The following is an 18,712-nucleotide window of genomic DNA, read 5'->3' on the forward strand; positions in this document are numbered from 1 at the left end:
CCACACCTTGGGCTATGTTCACAAGTAGCATTTTTTATGCGTTTTTGCACTTTTGTATTGCTTTCTGTTGGCATATGCAACAGATCAGGACTTATTATAAGTGTAAGGAGGACTTTATACTAACCAGACAGCAGATGGGGATAGTGTGTAAAGTTATATGCTTGCTGTAAATGTGGGAGAAAAGCTCTCAATTGTTGGTTGCTTCTTACTTCCTGTGTTTTTTCTTTTTTTCCTGAATGTGTTATGTAAGCAGCACACAGACTGAGTGACACTGAATTGTATCTCATGTTTAACCAGTATGAAGTAAATACTGTTTACTCAAGATATCTTGCTGATTGAAGCTCTCCTAAGTACAGCGGTGACTGTAAGAAGATGCACTCTGCAACAGGTTATGAGCCCAGGCAACCCAGGCCGGAACCCAGACACTAAAGCCCAGACACTACAGGCCTACACTACAAGAGGATCCTGGTTTATAACCCCAGATAACGGAGCACACAGATAAGCTCTGTAAACAGAAGGAAATAAATCCAGATACAGAGTGACAGAGGAATTCATGATCCCAGGAGCTGGATATAATTACAGAGAATTCAACACAAGCAGGACATACAGGAACTATCATCAAGAAGAAAAAACAGGAGAATATCTTCAGTACAACTTTCTAAACAAGTAAGACTATATAAAGATGATGAGTAACACAGAACTGAAATTCACAGTAGCTAAACTGAATAGTGAAAATTATCAGTTATGGAAATTCAAAGTAGAGATGTTGTTATCTAAGGATGATTTATGGGAAGTAATTGTTACAGAAAGACCAGATCAAGATAATCAGACATGGGATAAGAAGAATAGACAAGCGCGAGCCACCATTAGCTTATTAGTGGATGATGCTCAATTAATACATATAAGAAATGAAGAAACAGCTAAAGGAATGTGGGAAGAATTAAGAAAACAGTATGAAAGACCTAGCTTGAATCACAAGTTATTTTTATTAAGAAAGCTTTACAGTATGAGATTGAGTGCAAATGACGACATGCAGAAGCACATATTCTCAATGATGGAAGTGATATCACAGCTAAGATCTATTGGTGAAGACATTAAAGAAAGTCATGTAGCAACTATATTATTGTGCAGTTTACCAGATTCGTATACTGCCTTGATAAATGCCCTTGAGATGAGACAAGAAACTGACATTACATTAGATTTTGTGAAAACAAGACTAATAGATGAATATCAGAGAAGAAAAGAACAAAGAAACGATTCTTCTACTAAGAAAAGGACAGTGAAAACGCTCTTAAAGCTACAGAATTTGAAAAACCCTATAATAAAGAGACAAGAGAATGCTTCAGATGTAAGAAAAAATGTCATTTAAAGAAAGACTGTACCATATGGAAAGCTGAACAACAAGAATTACAACATAAAAAGCATACACAGAAAGTAAAAAACACAATTTCCGATTCATGTGAGAATAATTGGAATGGCACATTTAACGTAACAGACAAGAAATCATCACTTGGTTGGTTTATTGATTCAGGAGCAACGAGTCATATGACAAGTGACAAAAATTTCTTTACTGATCTTGATTTAGATAAGAAAGAAGCCATTTATCTTGCAGATGGAAGCAAAATAACCGCAGAAGGTATCGGACAAGGTATGCTAAATTGTTCAAACAAGTTCGGACAAGATTCAAAGATACTTGTACAGAATGTGTTGTATGTTCCAAAATAGGAAGGCGGATTATTATCTGTGAAACTTTTAACAGCAAAAGGACTTACAGTAAAATTCAAAGACAATGAGTGTGCAATTATTGCAGGAAACAAGGTGATAACCAAAGTCAAGGCAGATGAACAATTATATCATTTTGACACACCAAAGGAACAGATGAAGGTATGTACACATGATCACAAAAACTGTAATCACATGTGGCATAGACGTCTAGGACATAGACACCCTGACAGTATAAGGGAACTACAGAGAAAAGAATTGACAAAAGATTTAAAGATATCAGATTGCTCAATTATCGTAAGATGTGAATGTTGTATAAAATCCAAAGTCACAAGGATATCTATTCCAAAAGAAAGTGAGATGAAAAGCGAAAGACCACTTGATTTGGTACATACTGACGTATGTGGACCCATGAAAGTGACTACATCAGGAGGCAATAGATACATGTTGACTTTTATAGACGACTACTCAAGATACACAGTCACATACTTAATTAAGAACAAAAGTGAAGTTTTTGATAAACTTGTAGACTATGTGACTGACGCACCCCCTGGGCCATATTCTTTAGGGGAATACCCGGAGCCGGATCAGATGGGGGTTGTAGTCTCCGAGTGGCTGTGACCCGGTCCGTGCCCAGGGTGTCAAGCTCAGAGTATGTGGCAGTCCTACAGATGTTATAAAGTTCGTTATGTCGACTACGCCACCCGTTGTATTGCGGTCACTACGGCCGCCGCTGCAGCAGGGTCCGCTGAGGCTGATGGTGTTGGTGCAGCTTTTGATAGTATAACCCCCAACGGGTGGGGTATAGCCTCAGGGGGTCAGGTGCAGAGGATGGGGGTTGTGGTGGTGCAGGGATGATGGTAATTAAAGACAGAGTCGGGTTGTGCAGTTTAGGGTATTTACTTACTGCTGATGTTCCGGTCACTCCAGCTTCAAGTGACCACCCGAGCCGTGCTGCGTCCACCAGGTCCTGGATTCAGCCAACCCCCAAGCAAGTCCGGAGCGTGACCCTGAGCCCTCCTTCCTGTCCTGTCTTCTGGCCGTCCCCACCAGGGATCCACCTAGGTCCAGCTCCCTCGGGCCTTCTGTTGGGAAACCCTTGGCCTTGGGTTCCCTGACCCTACACGTGGTCTGCCTTCAGGGTGGATTTAGTGGGTGGCCGTGGCAGATCCTGCCCACGGCCTCCGGTCTCTGGCTGAGGTGTGCTTTAGCCCCCACCAGTTTGGGATCCGGTACCCTTTTGCCAACTCTTCACCCTGTGTTTGTATGTGGGTTCTCAGAGTTCCTTTTCTTTCACCCTCTGGGTCTCTCTTTCTCCTCTCTCTCTCTGGGGCTGCTCTGCTCTCTTCTGCTCTCTTCCTCTCCTCTGCAAAGACTGGCTGACTGACTGACTGACCCTGATCTTAGATGGTGCCCACCTTAAATACTCCCTCTATGTGTGAGCTCAGGTGACCAGCACCCAATGAGCTCCTATCTTTACCCAGGCTGCTCCCCCTATCTGCCCCTACACTACTTGGGATGTACCACCCCCCTCCCACTCCAGCCAGGAACAGACTCGGTCGTACCTGCACATTTCTAAGTGGGAGTACCGTTGGTCTGTTCCCCGGAAATGGGATGTGTGTAGTGCATGCAGCTCTCTGGGCTCAGTCCCACACTCCATCCTTACCCGGGAGTGGAATATCACACCTCTGGGTTGAGGCGCAATACCCCTGTAGCAGCCGAATCCTCAGGGTGCTACATTCCCCCCTGGTAAATCACAGCACGTCCTCGGGCTGTAAGATATAAAACAACACCAAACATACATTTTTTGCATAAACAACATAATAAAACATATAAAATATCATATATATATCAACATCATCATAAAACTTTTCATATTAATAACATTCTCGTCGCCTCTGGCTCCTCCTCCGGTCACTGTGCAACGTGTGACCGGGTAAAGTGCGACAGTCTTTGGAACTCGTGGCTTTCCTATAAAACCAGTAGGGGGCGCTTTAGGACGCGCAACTATTTACAAGGGATATGGCCGCTCTCAGTCCTCGGCCAGGTATTAGGGAGAAATGACCGCTCTCAGTCCTCGGTCAGTGGGATTTAAGGGATAAACGGGTAAACAGTTCACACTTGCTGGTCCCAACGGGGACTATATTAGCAGCAACAGTTTCTTTTTGGTACCCCTACGGGTAACTATATACAGCTTCTACTCTGCCGTACTCAACGACGACGTCCTCCTGCTCTTTCTTTGTGGTTACCTTTAGCTTCAGACCCGTTCGGGCACGTATGCTGGGCCAATAGATCTTCTCCCAGATGCGGCACTCTTGGTTTTATGGGCGCGGTGGTGGTGGCGCCCGGGTTGCCCAGGCCTTGCGGCCAGGCCTGGGGCACCTGGAAAGTGAAGGGCACCGTAAGGACGGCGGCGCCCTGGGCTACTTGGCCCTGCGACCAGGCCGGTGGCTCCGCGGAGGTAGGGGGCGCTGTTGGTATTGCGGCGCCCGGGGGTACTAGGCCTTGCGACCAGGCTGGTGGTACTTCCTGCTTGGTCACGCTCGGGGTCGAGGCGTGTGACGTCACAGGGGTCGCGGCTGCGGCTTCCGGTTGAGGCCTAGTCTGTGGCGGTGACGTTGCGGTTACGGGCACGGCAGGGGGTACTTCGGGCTCTGCGACGGGGAGCTGGGGCAGGTGCGCGGTTTCCCGGTTTGGGGTAGAGACGTCCCCTTTACCTGCCTCCTTTCGTTCGGCTCCCTTCTCGGCGCCGTCTCCGGCCTTCAGTCCTCCTGCGCCATCCTCAGAGGCGGTCTGTCTCCTCGTCTTGGGTGGCGTGCTCCGCTGACGGGTCTCAGTCTGCTGGGCCATCTCACGGCTCCACTCCGCCAACGTCTCTCGCTGCACCCGGGCCATCCTCCGTGCGAGGCCCTCCAGAGCGGTCTGCGCACACTCCCGGTCTCGGGGGAGCTGTGCCAGGACCTCCACTAAGCCTAGTGGGGTCGTTGCTTCTAGCAGGCTCCTGACCAACGGGTCGGTGCTGCTCTGCTCTCCTTCCGTTGTCTCCAGCAGGCTCCTGGCCAGCGGGCCGGTGCTGCTCTGCTCTTCTCCCATCTCCGGGTAAGCTTCTTCTGGACTCAGCTCTAGGCTTCTTGTCTCCGGGTGCGCTCTCTCCAGACTGCTCCAGGCGACACCCATCTTTGCTCTCTTCTTCTCAGTCCTCCCACTTCGAGGGCGGTCCCGGGGCCACTTGGTGATTGTCAGCTCCAGGGGCAGTTCTTTCACGCTGACAGACACCTCTAGCATCACAGTCTCTGTTGGTGGGGGCGGTTTCCACTTTTGGCGCCATTTTCGGTCCTGGCCCACGATGGGAGGTGGCCTCTTGCCACCCTCTGGCACGCCCATAATGGCGTCCGCTCTTCCAAGGCGGGAAACCTTTGGAAATGGCGGGAATCGTCTCCCAGTGGCGGGAAACTCTGCAGATGGCGGGAAAAAGCTGTTAATGGCGGACAACCGGCGGGAATCGATCTGTGATGGAGTCCGATGGTGGGGACCCTCCGGAACCGGCAGGAGACTTCTTTTTGAGGTAAACTCGTTCTTTTCTTCAGGCACGCAGTACCCGGGTGTTGCGGGCACGTAATCCTGCCGACTACGCCAAAGTTGACGCACCCCCTGGGCCATATTCTTTAGGGGAATACCCGGAGCCGGATCAGATGGGGGTTGTAGTCTCCGAGTGGCTGTGACCCGGTCTGTGCCCAGGGTGTCAAGCTCAGAGTATGTGGCAGTCCTACAGATGTTATAAAGTTCGTTATGTCGACTACGCCATCCGTTGTATTGCGGTCACTACGGCCGCCGCTGCAGCAGGGTCCGCTGAGGCTGATGGTGTTGGTGCAGCTTTTGATAGTATAACCCCCAACGGGTGGGGTATAGCCTCAGGGGGTCAGGTGCAGAGGATGGGGGTTGTGGTGGTGCAGGGATGATGGTAATTAAAGACAGAGTCGGGTTGTGCAGTTTAGGGTATTTACTTACTGCTGATGTTCCGGTCACTCCAGCTTCAAGTGACCACCCGAGCCGTGCTGCGTCCACCAGGTCCTGGATTCAGCCAACCCCCAAGCAAGTCCGGAGCGTGACCCTGAGCCCTCCTTCCTGTCCTGTCTTCTGGCCGTCCCCACCAGGGATCCACCTAGGTCCAGCTCCCTCGGGCCTTCTGTTGGGAAACCCTTGGCCTTGGGTTCCCTGACCCTACACGTGGTCTGCCTTCAGGGTGGATTTAGTGGGTGGCCGTGGCAGATCCTGCCCACGGCCTCCGGTCTCTGGCTGAGGTGTGCTTTAGCCCCCACCAGTTTGGGATCCGGTACCCTTTTGCCAACTCTTCACCCTGTGTTTGTATGTGGGTTCTCAGAGTTCCTTTTCTTTCACCCTCTGGGTCTCTCTTTCTCCTCTCTCTCTCTGGGGCTGCTCTGCTCTCTTCTGCTCTCTTCCTCTCCTCTGCAAAGACTGGCTGACTGACTGACTGACCCTGATCTTAGATGGTGCCCACCTTAAATACTCCCTCTATGTGTGAGCTCAGGTGACCAGCACCCAATGAGCTCCTATCTTTACCCAGGCTGCTCCCCCTATCTGCCCCTACACTACTTGGGATGTACCACCCCCCTCCCACTCCAGCCAGGAACAGACTCGGTCGTACCTGCACATTTCTAAGTGGGAGTACCGTTGGTCTGTTCCCCGGAAATGGGATGTGTGTAGTGCATGCAGCTCTCTGGGCTCAGTCCCACACTCCATCCTTACCCGGGAGTGGAATATCACACCTCTGGGTTGAGGCGCAATACCCCTGTAGCAGCCGAATCCTCAGGGTGCTACATGACAAGATCAATTAACAAATTTCAAAGGAAGCCAATTGTCATCAGAAGTGATAATGGAGGTGAATTTACAGGTCAAAGAATAGAACACTACTTAAGACAAAATGGAATAGAACACCAGAAAACTGTTCCATACACACCTGAACAAAATGGAGTAGCAGAAAGAAAAAACAGAACTCTAACAGAAATGATAAGATGTATGCTGACAGATTCCAAACTACCAGAGAAATATTGGGGTGAGGCAGCAAAGACAGCTACATATCTACAGAACCGACTTTTTTCAAGAAAACTGACGAAAACTGTGGCAAGGTATGAAACCAAGTGTCAATCATTTAAAAGTTTTTGGATGTAAAGTTTTTATAATCATTGCAACAGAAAAACGTTCCAAACTTCAAAACAGATCCATGGAAGGAATATTCGTTGGATATAGTGAAAATTGCAAAGGATATAGAATCCTAGATCCCAAAACAGACAGAGTTACGGTGAGTAACAGTGTGACAATCATTGAAGATTTAAATGAAGACATTATGATTTCAGTTGAAACTAAAAATGAGAAAAACAATAGTGACATAACTGAAGAAATATCTGATGAGAAAGATGTAGAAATTAATGAAGAACAAAATACTGAAAGTGAAGAATCACAACTACAAACAGACACAGAACCAAGACGTTCAATGAGAGAGAACAAAGGAAAACCACCAAAACGTCTCTCATACAAGACAAGCATAAGAAAAATCTATGAGCCTACCTCTTGGGAAGACATATCTAAACTTCCTGAAGAAGAAGCTAATAAATGGATAGAAGCAACAGAAACAGAAATTAAATCCATGCATGATTCAAATACATGGACACTAACAGATTTGCCAGAAGGAAGAAAAGCCATATGATGTAAATGGATTTTTAAAGTAAAATACCAAACAGATGGCACAGCTGAAAGATACCGAGCAAGACTCGTAGCTAAAGGGTATTCTCAAAAATATGGAGAAGACTATGATGAGACATTTGCTCCAGTTGTCAAGCACACTACAATAAGAACTTTACTTAGAGTTGCAGCAATGAAACCGATGGAACTGAGACATCTGGATGTAAAGACAGCTTTTCTGAATGGAGATTTAACAGAAGACATTTACATGGAACAACCTCCAGGATTCAAAGATGAAAGAAATCCAAACAAAGTTTGCAAACTACAGAAAAGCATATATGGTTGAAAGCAAGCAGCTAAAGCGTGGAATGACAAAATCACGGAAGTACTTACAAATGAAAAATTTCAAAGAAGCAAAGCTGATCCATGCTTGTACACAAAAAGGCTAATTAATAGATGGATTTATGTACTCATATATGTAGACGACATTTTGATTTGTTTTAAACAAGAAAGGGATAAAGAAAACATTCTAAAAATCCTGCAGCAACATTTCGAAATCAAAGACTTGGGAAATGTAAAACAGTACATAGGAATACAGGTAGAAAGAGAAGAAGACAGAAGTTTCCTACTGAATCAAAATCACATGCTTCAAGACATAACAGAAAAATTTGGATTAAAGGATGCAAAAACAGTAAAGTCTCCAATGGAAACTAATTATCTCAAAGAGATGAACAGTGAAAAAAATATGCTACCAAATAATGAAGAATACAGAACAGCAATAGGAACACTACTGTATCTAGCGACCGTTACAAGACCAGACATCGCAGCAGCAGTAGGAATCCTGAGTAGAAAGGTATCAAAACCAAATAAAGCTGATTGGAATGCCGTGAAGAGAGTAATGCGTTATTTGAAAGGAACTAGCAATGTTAAGCTGAAATTACCCACAAGTGATAATTGCATTTTAACAGGATATGTTGATGCAGATTGGGCTGGAGATCCAACTGACAGAAGATCTACCAGTGGACATATTTTTTTTCTCTCAGGTGGACCAATAAGTTGGACAAGTAAGAAACAGTCAATTGTGACACTGTCTTCAACAGAAGCAGAATATGTTGCCGCAGCACATGCGAGTCAAGAAGTACTGTGGTTAAGACAATTGTTGACAGAATTAGGACAACCACAGTTGGAACTAACAAAACTGAAAGAGGACAATCAAGGATGTCTTGTTCTTGCTCAGATGGAAAGAGTCAATCCAAGAGTAAAGCATATTGATGTGAAATATCATTTCTTGAGAGATCATCAAGAACAAGGAGTCTTGAAGTTAGAGTATTGTCCTACTGAAGAAATGACAGCAGACATCTTCACGAAGGCGTTGAATGCTGATAAATACCAGAGACTAATAAAAAAGTTGGGTTTGATTGAATAAGTCCTTACTGTTGAGAAAGGGTGTTGGCATATGCAACAGATCAGGACTTATTATAAGTGTAAGGAGGACTTTATACTAACCAGACAGCAGATGGCGATATTGTGTAAAGTTATATGCTTGCTGTAAATGTGGGAGAAAAGCTCTCAATTGTTGGTTGTTTCTTACTTCCTGTGTTTTTTCTTTTTATCCTGAATGTGTTATGTAAGCAGCACACAGACTGTGTGACATTGAATTGTATCTCATGTTTATCCTGTATGAAGTAAATACTGTTTACTCAAGATATCTTGCTGATTGAAGCTCTCGTAAGTACAGCGGTGACTGTAAGAAGATGCACTCTGCGACACTTTCAACCATGACAAATGCATTCACCGGGAAATGTCATTTTAGCATTTTACAACCTTATCTGGCCATGTGCTGTGTGACACATGCATACAGTACAGAAAAGACATGGGAACAGCATGGGGAAGACCCCTGGAAGCATCTCTGACACCCAGGTCACTGCCTAAAAGTGTGCCCATCAGAAGTGATCCTTTCCGCATCAGAAGATGCAGACTTGCAATTATCCCCGTGCAAGTCCTTGTCACAGGGCAGTGTTCAATTGTACCTCCCCCATTCCTTGCAATGCAAGCGCAAGTATGCAGCCTGCCACCCACCCACCCCCAGGCTGCAATACCATACTGCTTGCTTGCACTTGAAATTGGGCCTTTTAGGCATGTGGAGGCGGAATCTGGCCACCACATCATGGCTGCGTCGGCGGCCTGGTATCCATACTCAGTCCCCAGCCGCCCGGCGGCAGGGTGTCCACGCTTGGTCCCCAGCCGCCTGGGGGCGGCCGGGTGTCCCTAAACGGTCCCCAGCCGCCCCCATTTGTCCCGATGCACCTTATACACAATCGCACATACCAAAACATTACTTGCGCCCTCCCCAGTGCATTTAGTGGGAAGGACAGCCTAACCACAAACTCGTGGACAAGTGAATGTGGCCAGGGATGGTCCAACTCACTGACGCCTTCACACTGGGTTAATATTGTGGAAGCCGGGACACAGTTGGACACTGGGATGCAACACGTCCTCCAGACACAGAGGATTGCGGGTCCTGGGTCAATCAGGCTTCAACACAAAGTTCAGAAGGTAGACAGCAGCAGTGGTCGGCCTCCTACACAACGAGTAAATTATTCATGATCATGAGGCCATCCATCTCCTTAGCTTTCTGTTCCTTGGAATGCAAGCGCATGTATGTAGTAGCGGCTGGGCCTGAGGTGGTTAGCGTTTTGGCGCATATCCTACCTCCTCCGAGGATTGCTGGATGTTTTCCTGCTACTATCCCAGTTCTATGACTCCCGTTTAAACAAAGCTTCAGGTGATGAATGATGGATGAGGTGGTGGCAAAGGAGAAAGAGCAGGAGGAACAGGGACCATTCACATCAATATCAGGCCAGTCAACCACACAACTTGTAGGATATGTTTCTGTACCAAAAGGAGCGGTTCGGCTACATAGTTACAGGGCATACAGTGAGTGCAATACCTGCCAAAAATACCTGAAACTCCAAATTTCCATTGACCACCACTGGAGGAGGAGGTAAAGGTGACGGTATCATTGGCGCCACATACCTCTTAAGCAAAGATCTGTGGAACACGTTATGAATTTTAAACGTAGGGGGGAGGTCAAGACGGAATGCCACCGGATTAATTATGGAACTGATCCTATACGGCCCGATGAACCTGGGACCCAGTTTCCAGGAGGGAACCTTGAGTTTTATATTCTTGGTAGACAACCATACCCGATCGTTCACACTTAGGTCCGGACCAGACACTCTCCTCCTATCAGCCATACGTTTGTATCGGTTCCCCATAGTACTCAGATTATTCAGTACCCCTCTCCATACTGAAGCGAGTGATGACGAAAATCGTTCCTCCTCAGGAACCCCCGAAGAGCCCCCTCTACTGAAAGTACAAAACTGGGGGTGAAAACCATATGCCCCAAAAAACGGGGACTTACCAGTGGATTCGCTCCGCCTATTATTAAGAGCAAACTCCGCCAGAGGTAAGAAAGAAGCCCAGTCCTCCTGGTTCTCTGACACAAAACACCGGAGATATGTCTCCAAACTCTGGTTCAGACGTTCCGTCTGACCATTGGTCTGAGGATGAAAAGCCGATGAGAACGATAAATGCATCCCCCGCCGAGTACAAAAAGCCTTCCAGAATTGGGACACAAACTGAGACCCCCGATCCGACACCACATCGGAGGGTACCCCGTGAAGCCTCACAATCTCTCCAATGAACACCTGCGCAAGAGTTTTAGCATTAGGAAGAGCAGGAAGAGCGATAAAATGTGCCATCTTGCTGAACCTGTCTACTACAACGAGTATGACCGTTTTACCCGAGGACGGCGGGAGGTCCGTAATAAAGTCCATAGACAGATGAGTCCAAGGACGCTCCGGGATCTTCAAAGGTAAGAGGGCCCCAGACGGACGGGTATGTGGGGTCTTAGAGCGCGCACAAACCCCACAGGACGCAACAAAAGTTACCACCTCCTTATGTAAGTTAGGCCACCAAAACCGACGCGAGAGGAGATCCACAGTTGCTTTACTCCCTGGGTGTCCTGCCAAAGCTGAGTTATGGTGTGCCTTGATCACCTTTTGTCGTAGCTGATCTGGAACAAACAGTCTTCCTGGAGGTCCAACAGGGGCGTCCCCCTGAGCCTCCAATACCTCCTCCTCAAGCTCAGAGCATACTGCCGACACCACCACCCCCTCTTGAAGGATAGGAACCGGATCATCCGTATTCCCGGCCCCAGGGAAACTACGAGATAAGGCATCCGCCTTCACATTTTTTGACCCAGGACGATATGTAACGACAAAATTAAACCTGGTAAAAAACAACGACCACCTGGCTTGTCTGGGATTCAGACGTTTTGCAGACTCCAGATAAAGCAGGTTCTTGTGATCGGTGATGACGGTGACCGGATGGACTGCCCCCTCCAAAAAATGGCGCCACTCCTCAAGAGCTAACTTAATAGCCAAGAGTTCCCTATTGCCGACATCGTAATTCTTCTCAGCGGACGACAATTTTTTGGAGAAAAAAGAGCACAGACGCCACTTACCAGGGGACGAACCTTGTGACAAAACTGCTCCCACCCCTACCTCAGAAGCGTCTACCTCAACAATGAACGGCTGTGACGCATCAGGTTGAATGAGTATGGGTGCTGAGGCAAAACATTTTTTCAAGGAGGAGAATGCTTGACAAGCCTTGTCAGACCACCTAGAAAAATCCGTCCCCTTTTTTGTCATGTCTGTGAGAGGTTTAACCATGGATGAGAAATTACGAATGAATTTCCGGTAATAATTAGCAAACCCCAGGAAACGTTGTAGTGCCTTAAGATTCTCTGGCAGATCCCACTCAAGAACTGCCCGCACTTTCCCTGAGTCCATACGAAAACCGGACGCTGACACCAGGAAACCTAAAAACTGGAGTTCCTGTACGGCGAACACACACTTCTCCCATTTGGCGTACAGTTTATTATCCCGCAAGATCTGTAACACCTGCCTTACATGCTCCTGATGAGACACAAGATCAGGCGAGTAAATTAAGATGTCATCCAGATATATGACCACAAACTGACCCACCAGGCGGCGAAAAATGTCATTAACAAAGTGTTGGAACACCGCCGGGGCATTAGTCAGACCGAATGGCATGACAAGGTTCTCATAATGCCCCTCCGGAGTGTTAAACGCCGTCTTCCACTCATCCCCCACCTTTATCCTAATCAGATTGTACGCCCCCCTGAGATCCAACTTAGAGAACCATTTGGCGCCCACGATCTGATTAAAGAGATCGGGGATAAGTGGGAGTGGATACGGATCTCGGACCGTAATCCGATTAAGTTCACGCAAATCCAGGCAAGGGCGTAGGCCTCCATCTTTCTTCTTCACAAAGAAGAACCCTGCGGCCACCGGGGAAGATGAATGTCTAATATGCCCCTTAGCCAGACTCTCAGAAATATAATCCTTCATGGCCTGCCTCTCCGGACCAGATAGGTTATACAACCTAGATTTAGGTAACTTGGCCCCAGGGAGCAATTTTACAGAACAGTCATACACGCGATGAGGAGGTAGTTCCTGACACCCTTTCTCCGAGAATACATCCTCAAAGTCCGCCAGAAATGGAGGTAAGACCTTAGGAGTGACAGCACCGATGACCGTATTCATGCAGTTTTTATTACAGAATTCACTCCATTGGCTTATCTCCCTGGATTGCCAATCAATAACCGGATTATGCTTAGTTAACCAAGGAAGGCCCAACACAATAGGAGTAGGAAGACCCTCCAACACGTAACAAGACAACAGTTCTTTATGTATCGCCCCCACTTGAAGATTTACGTTTTTCCCCACTTGCAAAAAACTTCCCTGACCGAGAGGCCTGGCGTCGATCGAAAATATGGGGATGGGTTTAGCCAACATATTCAATAGCATACCTTGAACCCGGGCAAATCGAGCGTCCACCAGATTAGCCCCAGCCCCACTATCTAGAAGAACAGATATCCTCTCAGTTCTCGTACCCACCACCACCTCCGCCGGTACGAGAAACTGAGACGAACCTAGGGACGAAATATCTACTCCCAGATTGCCATCCACCACACAACCTGGGATCAATAGTTTTCCGACGACTCTTTACTCTGCAAAGGACGGGATGGACACCCCCCAATAAAATGTCCCTTTCGCCCGCAGAAGAAGCACCTTCCAGTCTTGTGATGCACCGCCGGTCCCTTCCCCCGGAAAGATGTCCCTCCTAACTGCATAGGCTCCTCTGGACTGACCAGGGGAACCTCCATATGAGGGGACCTTGTAGGAGGTGGAGTCATCCCAGGGGGCGGAGTTATCCCGCACCTCTCCCGAAGCCGTCTGTCAGTGCGAATAGCAAGGGCCATAGCGGCTTCCAGTGAGGCGGGAGGGTCATACTGTGCCAACACATCCTTTAATTTGTCAGATAACCCTTCACAAAACTGGCTCCTAAGAGCCGGGTCATTCCACTGGGTGTCCGTGGCCCACCTACGGAACTCCGAACAGAATTCCTCCGCCGGACGATCTCCCTGGTGGATCCTACGTAACTTAGATTCAGCAAGGGAGATCCGATCCGGGTCATCATATACGAGTCCCAGAGCAGCGAAAAACCTATCCACTGACTGGAGAGCCGGGGAGCCCGGGGGAAGAGAGAATGCCCAAGATTGTGGGTCCCCTTGTAGGAGCAAGATGACAATTCCCACCCTTTGCTCCTCACTCCCGATGACCGAGGCCGCAGCTGAAAGTACAACTTGCATGCCTCCCGGAAAACAAAAAACTTGTCCCGCCCCCCAGTGAATCTGTCAGGGAGAGCTACTTTAGGTTCTGGTCCGGCTTGCTCCAGAGGACACAAAACCTTGGACTTAACGTCCGCCAACTCCATGGACAAACTCTGCAGCTGCCGAGCTAGACTGGCTACTGGATCCATGGTGGTTGGAAAAAAAATTATTATTTTTTTTTTTTGGTCGGTCGGTGAAAATGTCACGCTGTCTCAGCGTACAGGGGGGTCAGGGGCCTGAGCTGACCCTAGACGGGGGCCCTGACTAATCCCTCAACCTGGAGGTACTGTTAATGGTACAGAGGTCCAGGCCGCCAGCGTAACCCTAAACTCCTGAATATCCCTGAACCTAAGTAATCTAGTCCTGAGAAGGACCCCGATCACAACAATGGGGAACAGGATAGAAAATGCCCAAAACACAGTACTAGACAAACGAGACAGTACAAGGGGAAAACCAAAAACCACCTTGCATACAAAAACTAACACCACAATTACAGAGGGAACAACAACAGGTTAGGAGATAAATGATAAAGGGAGGAAGGGAACAAACCACACCGCATACTCCTCGCTCCGAACTCCACCAAACAACGATCCACTCTGAAGGTCTGCAAGAAATGCTTTCACCGACAACTTCCCTATCAGACCAGCAGGTATTTGAAGGAATCCCAATACTGCAGCATTAACTGCAGCTGGGCGAGGCTGAGCCTTGTCAAGCACAGAGAGAGAGAATTTAACTCCCTCACAACCAAAAAACACGAAGCACCAAAAACTCAGCTGCGAGAAGTCAGGCTGTGTAGTCGCAACGATCTTCGTGGCGACACACCCATGACACTAAGCTTATGAGTTTCAGCACAGCCTGTTGCCGCTTGGCTGAGGTAGTACTGCAGTGCTTCCAGCTTGTAACTGATGTGGTGATATCTGAGATGGAGGCTGAACATGAGGAGGAGGAGGAGGAGGAGGATGATGCGCAGGAGCTGTACACTGTGGGGGCAACTCTGACTGACATAGGGCCCGCAATCCTCGGTGTGGGGAGGATGTGTTCCGTCCCAAGGTCCGACTGGGTCCTGGCTTCCACTATGTTTACCTAGTGTGCCATCAGGGAGATGTACCGTCCCTGGCCACAAGCACTTGTCCACGTGTCCGTTGTCAGGTGGACTCTCCCAGTAACTGCGTTGTTGAGGGCACGGCAGATGTTTTGGGACACGTGCTTGTGTAGTGCGGTGATGGCACACCGGGCAAAATAGTGTCGGCTGGAGACCGAGTACCGAGGGACGGCCACTGCCATAAGGTTGTGGAAGGATTTAGTCTCCACTAGCCTAAAAGGCAGCATTTCCAACGCAAGCAGTCGTGAAATGTGCGAATTTAGAACTGTGGCCTGTGGGGCGTTGGCTGCGAATTTGCGCTTTCGTTCAAAGGTCTGGGATATGGACAATTGAACGCTGCGGTGGGACGTGGACGTGGACGTTGATGCTGTTTCTTGAGAAACTGCCATAACAAGTGAAGACAGAGAGGAGAGGGCATCTTTGCATGCAGTATGGACAGGGTATTGCCTTGCATGCACAACAGGGGGTTCTCTTACACGCACAACAGCGGAAGAAGCAGTGGTGACACCCGCTGACACTGGTCGTGGACCCTGGGGTTCGCCCTACAAAGTCGGGTGCTTTGCTGACATGTGCCTGATCATGCTGGTGGTGGTCAGGCTGGTAGTTTTGTCACCCCTGCTGATGCTGGCCTGGCAGGTGGTACAAATGGCCTTTTTGGGGTTATCAGCAGAGTCTTTAAAAAAATTCCAGACTCTGGAAGACCTACAGGTTGTACTGGCAACGTCCCTTGTGTTGGTGTTACGGGGAATGGTTGCCCGCCTTCTGTCTGCGGCCACCACACTGCTTCTTCCTGCCTGTTGGGGTACTCTGCCTCCCTACCCCTGTGTGCTGCTGGCCTCGCTCTGCGTGTCCTCCTGCCACGTTGGGTCAGTTACTAGATCATCCACCACCTCCTCCTCTTCCACTTCCGCACCACGGTCCTCCTCCTCACTTCGTGGCAATTGTGTCTCGTCATCGTCCACCTCTTGTGACAAATTGCCAGCGTCGCCTTCCTGTGGCCGTGGCTGTTCAAATATTTGGCCATCGCTACATGGGATCTCCTCTTCCACCACTTCAAGCGGAGCAGGCAAGGGGCCCAAATATGGAAATGGACCAGTGAACAGCTCTTCAGAGTGTCCAACTGTGGGATCAGTTGCTGTCTGACAACACTCGGAAAGGTGGGAGGAAGGAGCATCAGGGTGAGGAGGAGTATGCGGTCGAGACTCACGGCTACTAACACTTGACCGTGTGGAAGACAGACCGGAGGTGGTGGTGCCCAGGTGACTGGAAGTGTTATCTGCTATACAATTAATAACCTGTTCACAATGATCAGTTCGCAATAGTGGTGCTGTTGTATGCTTCCCTAGTAATTCGGTCAAGAACTGGGAGCGAGAAGATGTGGCTGTTGGTTGTGGCACATTTTCACCTTGGCCATGGCCCCGTCCTCTGCACGCACCATAACCAGAACGTCCAGTTCCACGTCCCTTGCCACACGCCTTGCCCATTGTAAATGGAGTAAAATAGCTTATACTCGCACTATCAATGGCGAAAGGGTAATAAAAAGCAAATTTGAACCGTGGAAGAGGAAAACCACAGTTCTAGTTATTTGGCCTACACCAGACTCTTTGAAACAGATATATTTGTGTCTGAACAGTCAGAGAGACACTCAAAATGTTTTTTTATGCAACAAAGGCAAAAAAGTGGATAATACAGAGATTTGAACCGTGGAACTGCAAAACCACAGTTCTAGTTATCTGGCCTACACCAGACTCTTTTAAACAAATATATTTGTGTCTGAACAGTTAGCAAGACACTCAAAATGTTTTTTTTTTATTAAAAAAAAGGCAAAAAAGTGGATAATTCAGAGATTTGAAGCGTGGAACTGCGAAACCACAGTTCTAGTTATCTGGCCTACACCAGACTCTTTTAAACAGATATATTTGTGTCTGAACAGTCAGTGAGACACTCAAAATGTTTTTTTTATGCAAAAAGGTGGATTACACATAGATTTGAACCGTGGAAGAGGAAAACCACAGTTCTAGTTATCTGGCCTACACCAGACTCTTTTAAACAGATATATTTGTGTCTGAACAGTCAGCGAGACACACAAAATGTTTTTTTTTATGCAAAAAAGGCAAAAAAGTGGATAATACAGAGATTTGAAGCGTGGAACTGCAAAACCACAGTTCTAGTTATCTGGCCTACACCAGACTCTTTTAAACAGATATATTTGTGTCTGAACAGTCAGCGAGACACTCAAAATGCTTTTTTTTATTGAAAAAAGGCAAAAAAAAGTGGATAATACAGGGATTTGAACCGTGGAACTGCAAAACCACAGTTCTAGTTATCTGGCCTACACCAGAATATTTTAAACAGATATATTTGTGCCTGAACAGTCAGCGAGACACTCAAAATGTTTTTTTCTTATTGAAAAAAAGGCAGAAAAGTGGATAATACAGAGATTTGAAGCGTGGAACTGCAAAACCACAGTTCTAGTTATCTGGCCTACACCAGACTCTTTTAAACAGATATATTTGTGTCTGAACAGTCAGCGAGACACTCAAAATGTTTTTTTACGCAAAAAAGTGGATAATACAGAGATTTGAAGCGTGGAACTGCAAAACCACAGTTCTAGTTATCTGGCATACACCAGACTCATTTAAACAGATATATTTGTGTCTGAACACTCACAGACACACTGAATTTTTATTTTTTTTTTGGGGGGGGAATACCAAAAGGTTAATAAGACGGGTATTTGTACAGTCTGACTGAGGAAAAAAAAAAAAAAAAGAGGATTTAGATGGAAAAAAAAGGATTTTTCCAGGCCCCTGAGACCTGGGGCTAAGTCTAGCAATTTGAGCAGCGGTAGCACACAGGACTGTAATGCAGTGTTTGTTAGTATAACCACTGCGTCTCCTATACAGCCTGCCTGCCTGATATCTGGGATGGATATTAGTCCTGAGAAGGACTGTTTGTTTGATTTGGCAGGCTTTAGAGACCCTACACTACCTATTTCGCACTATATATCTCTCCCTAACTCAGCAGCACTGACCCTACACTGTCTAATCCGGAGCGACTGTGTCCAAGATGGCGGCGCCCGGTTTTAAATACCCGAGGTGACGCTGTGCGGCCAGCCAATCACTGTAATGCCCACAAACAACATGGCTGCGGCATTACAGTGACTGGCTGGCAATCCCTGCATGTTCATTGGCTCTGTAAAGAGCGCCAAACATGCAGGGCGGAGACCCGAGCTCCCGCTCGAGTAACCCGGAAATGCTCGGTGCTCGCCGAACATCCCAAGTAGCGTGATGCTCGGGCGAGTACCGAGCAGTGTCGAGCATGCTCGCTCAACACTAATTGTGACATATTTGACCAGGCCTATTAATTAGAACAGGATGCATGCACAATGCCTGGCAAGCCCATCTTCCTATGGGAAAGGAATGCAG

The 18,712-nt window shown here is 47.6% G+C and overlaps 1 protein-coding gene across 2 annotated transcripts in view; it reads right to left on the reverse strand.

Moving 5' to 3' along the window:
* The window catches only part of SPTBN5 (spectrin beta, non-erythrocytic 5), a 466,593-nt gene that overhangs the window by 203,297 nt on the left and 244,584 nt on the right, over window positions 1-18,712 (reverse strand). The gene's annotated exons all lie outside the window — the stretch shown is intronic.

This window comes from Phyllobates terribilis, unplaced genomic scaffold (genome assembly GCF_046119375.1).
Source record: "Phyllobates terribilis strain yellow unplaced genomic scaffold, ASM4611937v1 Scaffold_7__3_contigs__length_470593459, whole genome shotgun sequence".
Taxonomy (NCBI): Eukaryota; Metazoa; Chordata; class Amphibia; order Anura; family Dendrobatidae; genus Phyllobates; species Phyllobates terribilis.